The 5,377-nt window shown below is 35.7% G+C and overlaps 1 non-coding gene across 1 annotated transcript; it reads left to right on the forward strand.

Moving 5' to 3' along the window:
* Nucleotides 1–4,530: 4,530 nt before the first annotated feature.
* LOC114622676 lies at nt 4,531–4,664 on the forward strand. Its single transcript, XR_003711655.1, has one exon. It is a non-coding gene; the product is annotated as a small nucleolar RNA SNORA17 (small nucleolar RNA).
* Nucleotides 4,665–5,377: the final 713 nt, after the last annotated feature.

A 5,377-nucleotide genomic window follows, 5' to 3' on the forward strand; every position in this document is an offset into this window, starting at 1 on the left:
AGAGTAGGTAGCCTTGTCTTTTCCCTGATTTTAATGGAATTGCTATAAGTTTCTCTCCATTTAGCTTTATATTGGCTATTGGCTTGTTGTGTTTATTATGTTTATTATGTTTATGTATGTGCCTTGTATCCTTGATCTTTTTAATGCTTTTAACATGAAGTTGTTTGAGATTTTGTAAATGTTTTTCAGAATCTAATGAGATGATCCTGTGATTTTTTTTCTTTCAGTTTGTTTATACAGTAGATTACACTGATGGATTTTTGAATATTGAACCATCCTTACATATTTGGGATGAAGCCTACTTTGATCACAGTGAATGATTATTTTGATGTGTTCCAGGATTCAGTTTGTGAGTATTGTATTGAGTCTTTTTGCATCAAAGTTTAAAAGAGTAACTTGTCTAAAATTTTCTTTCTTTGTTGAATCTTTGTGTGGTTTAGGCATCAGGGTGACTGTAGCTTCACAGAATGAGTTTGGCAGTCTTCCTTCTGTTTTCATTTTGTGGAATAGTTTGAGGAGTATTGGTACTAGCTTTTCTTTGAAGATCTGGTAGATAATTCTGAGTTAAAACAATCTGGCTTGCCTTGGACTTTTGTTGTTTTTTGATGTTTTCATTGTTGTTGTTGTGATGGTGGTGGTGATGATGAAACTTTTAATGACTGCTTATATTTCCTTAGACATTATAGGGCTGTTTACATAGTTTACCTGTTCTTGATTTAATTTTAGAAGGGGATATCTTTCTGGAAATCATCCATTTCACTAAGAGTTTCCAATTTTGTAGAATACAGCATTTTGCAGTAAGACCTAATGATTCTTTGAATTTCCTGAGTGTCAGTTGTTATGTCTCCCTTTTCCTTCCTTATTTTATTTTGATTCTGTCTCTCTGTCTTTTCATTATTTTAGCTAAGGATTTGTCTATGTTGTTGATTTTCTCAAAGAACCAGTCTTTATTTTCCTTTATTTTTTGAATTGTTTTCTTTGTTACTAGTTAAATGATTTCTGCCCTGATTTTGATCATTTCTTTCCTTCTACTCCTTTTTGGTGTATTTGTTCTTTTTTCTCTTTTACTAAAGTTTTCAGGTGTACTTTTAAATTGCTGGTAAGAGAACTTTCTAATTTCTTTATAGAGACACTTAGGGCTATGGAATTTTCTTTTAGCACTGCTTTCATTGTGTCCTATAAGTTTGGGTATGTTGTACCTTCATTTTAATTGAATTCTAGAAAGTCTTAAATTTGTTTATTTCTTCCCAGATTCAGACACCATTGAGTAGAGAGTTGTTCAGCTTTCATGAGTGTATAGGCTTTCTAGTATTCCTGATGTTGTTGAAGTCCAGCTTTAATCTATGATGTTCTGATAAGGTATGAGACGGTATTTCGTGTTTTTGTTTGTTTGTTTTTTGTATCTGTTGAGGCTTGCTTTGTGACTGATTATATGGTCAATTTTGGAGAAGGATTCATGAGGTGCTGAAAAGAAGGCATATTCTTTTCTGTTTGGATAAAGTACTCTGTAATTGTCTGCTAGGTCCATTAGCTTCGTAATGTCTTTTATTTTAATTATGTTAGTTTAGTTTTTGTCTGGATGACCTGTCAGTTGGTAAGAGTATGGTGTTGAAGGCTCCCACTATTATTGTGTTGGGTTTGATAGTCAACTTAAGCTTTACCAATGTTATTTTTACAAATATGGGCACCCTTGTATTTGATGCATAAATGTTCAGAATTGAGATATCATCTTAGTACACTTTTTTCCTTTGATGAGTATGAAGTGTACTATTTGAAGGTAGAGACTGAGGATGGTTCCAGAAGACTGAAAAACATTCCTTTTTTTTTTGTACGTTGGTAGCATTAATATTGTAAAAACACCACCTTACCAAAATCACTAACAGATTTATTGCAATCATTAACAAAATTCATACAACATTTTTCTTAGAAATAAAAAGTAAATTCTAAAACTTATATGGTACCACAAAAAAACAAAAACAAAAACAAAACCAATCCTGAGCAATAACTATTGTTAAAGCCATAGAAAATTCAACAAATCCCCATTACCAGGCTTGGGATGGCCCCCTTGGAATTGGTCAGGACAGTCTAAAAGACTCCAAAAATAGCATGGACTACTACCATTGTCCTTGGTTGTCTCCCAGAACTTGAAAGTCAGACCTTATTGCTGAAGACACCACATATTTTGGACACAGAACGTAGAGGAATCCTGCTAAAGCTAACATGGATGGTCTTTGACAAAGCCTGTACCTCCTGTAGTATTTGAAAATGCTCTTCAAGAATCCAAGAGTGTAAATCCTAAGAGCTGCAGTAGTCACTAGCATAGCAAAAGATCTCCAGGTGTGCAATAATGGCACTTTTCTCAGGTGCAATCAACAACTTTATACTTGCATTTAAAACCCTCTCAGTGAAAGAAAATTCGTGTGTGGTGTTGTGGCTAGTGAGATCAGAGACTCAAAGGGAAAACTTTCTATTAGAACTTTTCTAAACCAGTATAATCACTAACTGCATTTTAAATACTTACCTCATATTTTCAGGTAAGTCTAGCTCTCACCCACCATCAAGGAGGTTTCTTTATGTGATAGATGGAGACCACTATAGAAATCTAAATATAGAAGAAAAATGCTGAGAACATCTGACTGTGGAGTGACTAACCCAAGCTGATATACATACATACATACATACATACATACATACATACATACATACATACGTATACACACACACACACACACGCACACACACACTGAACCTAAAATAGACTCTGAACTTAAGGTACAGAAAACACCTCTTCAGAGGGAGCAGGTGTATAAGAAATGGAGGACCAGCATTGTCTCCTATGATACACTGTCTTCTTCATGTAACAGAGATGATAAACCCAAGGAATATTAAAATATTACATCTAACTACACAGGACCTGCACAGGAATGTCCATGGAAATGCTAACAATGACAGAGGGAATCTCACAAAGCCCCACCCATAGATGAAGAGCTATAGGCAATTAATGAATACAGAGAAAGCAACACATCAATTCCCTCCAAGGTAAGGAGTCTCTGGGTAGGTTATCCAGACCCAAGCCATCAGAACTAAGCAAATGCAGATATGTGCAACATTTAATGGACTCGGCAGGTGTAATCTTTCCCTGCACTCATATATAGGAAGAGTTTATGAATTTGAGAGGGATGTTGGTGAACAGAGAATTTTAGGGATTAGAGTGGATTGAAAATAATGTAAACAAAACACTACTTATGTAAAAAAATCTCAAGAAATATTATAAAACTAATAAATTTCTATTCAGCTTATAAAGTTATATAAATCCACAGTTATTACATTTTTCAAAATTGTTAGAGCATTTCTAAGCTCCTATTGTCTCCTAATTAAGCACGAAGAGAAAAGTCAAAGTCAATAAACTCATTTTTATTATTGGAAAACATCTAAACACACAGTCAGAGTTTCAGTACATTTATTTCAAGTCAAGGTCTAGAATTCTTTAATGCAGATGAAGTTCCAGAGGGGAGTATTTTTTTTCTTATCTCCTATGGGCTGATATCTCAGATTCTTTTAGATAAAGTTAGGTTGATAAATGATCAAAGCTGTGAAACCAAATCACAAAAAAGCTATTCTTACACTTTCACATTGAAGAAGGAGGCATTTAATAGAACAACCACTGAGGAAGGCATGTAAGGGTTTTTCCATTATCAAAGAAAGCTTCCACACTTACTTGTTTATCTGAAAACCATGATATATATAATTTATGAATGTTTAATATCTTTGTAGGCACAATGTTTCGAGGTCAAAAAACAGGCTGTAAATTCAGATATCAGAGTTTAAAATCTCTTCAAATTTGATCAAAGTTAAATCAAAAGTATCACAAGACTTTGTATGATCAATGTTTCCTAGCAACTTAGGGCCCAGGATTTTATCTGAATTCATGTTCAGTTATCACAGGCTTCTTTATGATTCCTGTTTCTCTTTACATTGTTGACTAACTCTTTTATATTTTATCTTTACTTTCTTCTTAAGAAACAATAGCTGAAGGTTTTTTAAGCTGCTTAAATCCCTCCATAGAAATTCATGACCTAGTCTGAGTGTAGCTGCCAGCTTTGGTGAGAAACTATTCAGTTTGATTCAAATAAAATTGTTAAGTTGGCAGGGAATGCTTCTAAACATTTTTATGAAGCTAAAAATGTTTTATTTTCATTTCATTTTCTAAAAATAAAATAGTCAAAAATTATTTGTCTAAATATAGACATATATAGCTGCTAAAATATCACTCAGCTCTGTTCTTGATCATGACAATTAAATTTTAAATTTCAATTTAATCATCACCCCTCCAACCATACCTAACACTTTATTTGGTTTGTTAACTGAAAATAGAAGGAAATGTTCATGTATGTACGTATGTATGTATGTATGTACATATGCTTTAATTCTATGTCCTAAATATTATCAAGATATAACTTGTCCTTGGTATTATTTAATTCTTCCTGTCTTTACAAGATTAGTGACCTGAGTCATAAACAATCAAATTTTGTTGCATCTAGAGGCATAGTAGATGCAGCTACTGCATCATGTGTGTGTCAGTAGGTGGCTGAGAGGAGAGAGGCTTCACCTGTATGCTCAGTGTTCTGACCTATGAACATCTGAGTAATTAGTAGACTAACATTTCCTGAAAAAAAGCAAGCCTGGGAAAACCACCAATCTGGGACCAGGCAGGCACAAATAGGTTTTCTTGACAGGAAGCAAGCTGGAGACTAGAAGAATCGTGCCTGGGATAATGGGCTCCAGGAAGACAAAAGAAAGCTAAAGATAGATGGCCATTAGGACAGCCTAAGAGAGGAGCGAGCACTGTATGACCACCAGATTGGTGCCCTGGGGCCCAAAGAGAGAAGTACCCTGAGATGACCACCAATCTAGTATTATGCAGACCTGGGGTGTCTGACCATGCCAGAAAGTACAAGTGAGGCATAGCACTCCTGAGACCACTCCTGAGATGGCCCCAGGCACCAATAAGAGGAACAAGTAAGTGGTGGAGAGATGAAAGAGAGAGAAAAAAAGAAGGATGTGTGTACAAACAAGGGAGGCAGAACTGGAGACTGGAGGATAAGAAGAGGCAGCCTGATGAAAGTAGTCAATTATGCCACTGGGATCATGCTGGAGTCTTGGCCTGTGGTATCCCCAGAGGCCACCTCTGGGTTCTTGACACTGCAGCAACAGGGGTTTGTTACCATCATAAGCCAGATATCTCTGGTCTGAGCTGCTGACTATGGACATGTTGATGTCTGAGGACTATGAAAAACTGATCTCATCCCTCACCTGGGCACAATGGGACAGCTGGTCCTGCCCCTAACCAGAAGCAGTACTCAGGAAAGTGGCCCCA

This window comes from Grammomys surdaster, unplaced genomic scaffold (genome assembly GCF_004785775.1).
Source record: "Grammomys surdaster isolate TR1022 unplaced genomic scaffold, NIH_TR_1.0 190, whole genome shotgun sequence".
Classification (NCBI taxonomy): Eukaryota; Metazoa; Chordata; class Mammalia; order Rodentia; family Muridae; genus Grammomys; species Grammomys surdaster.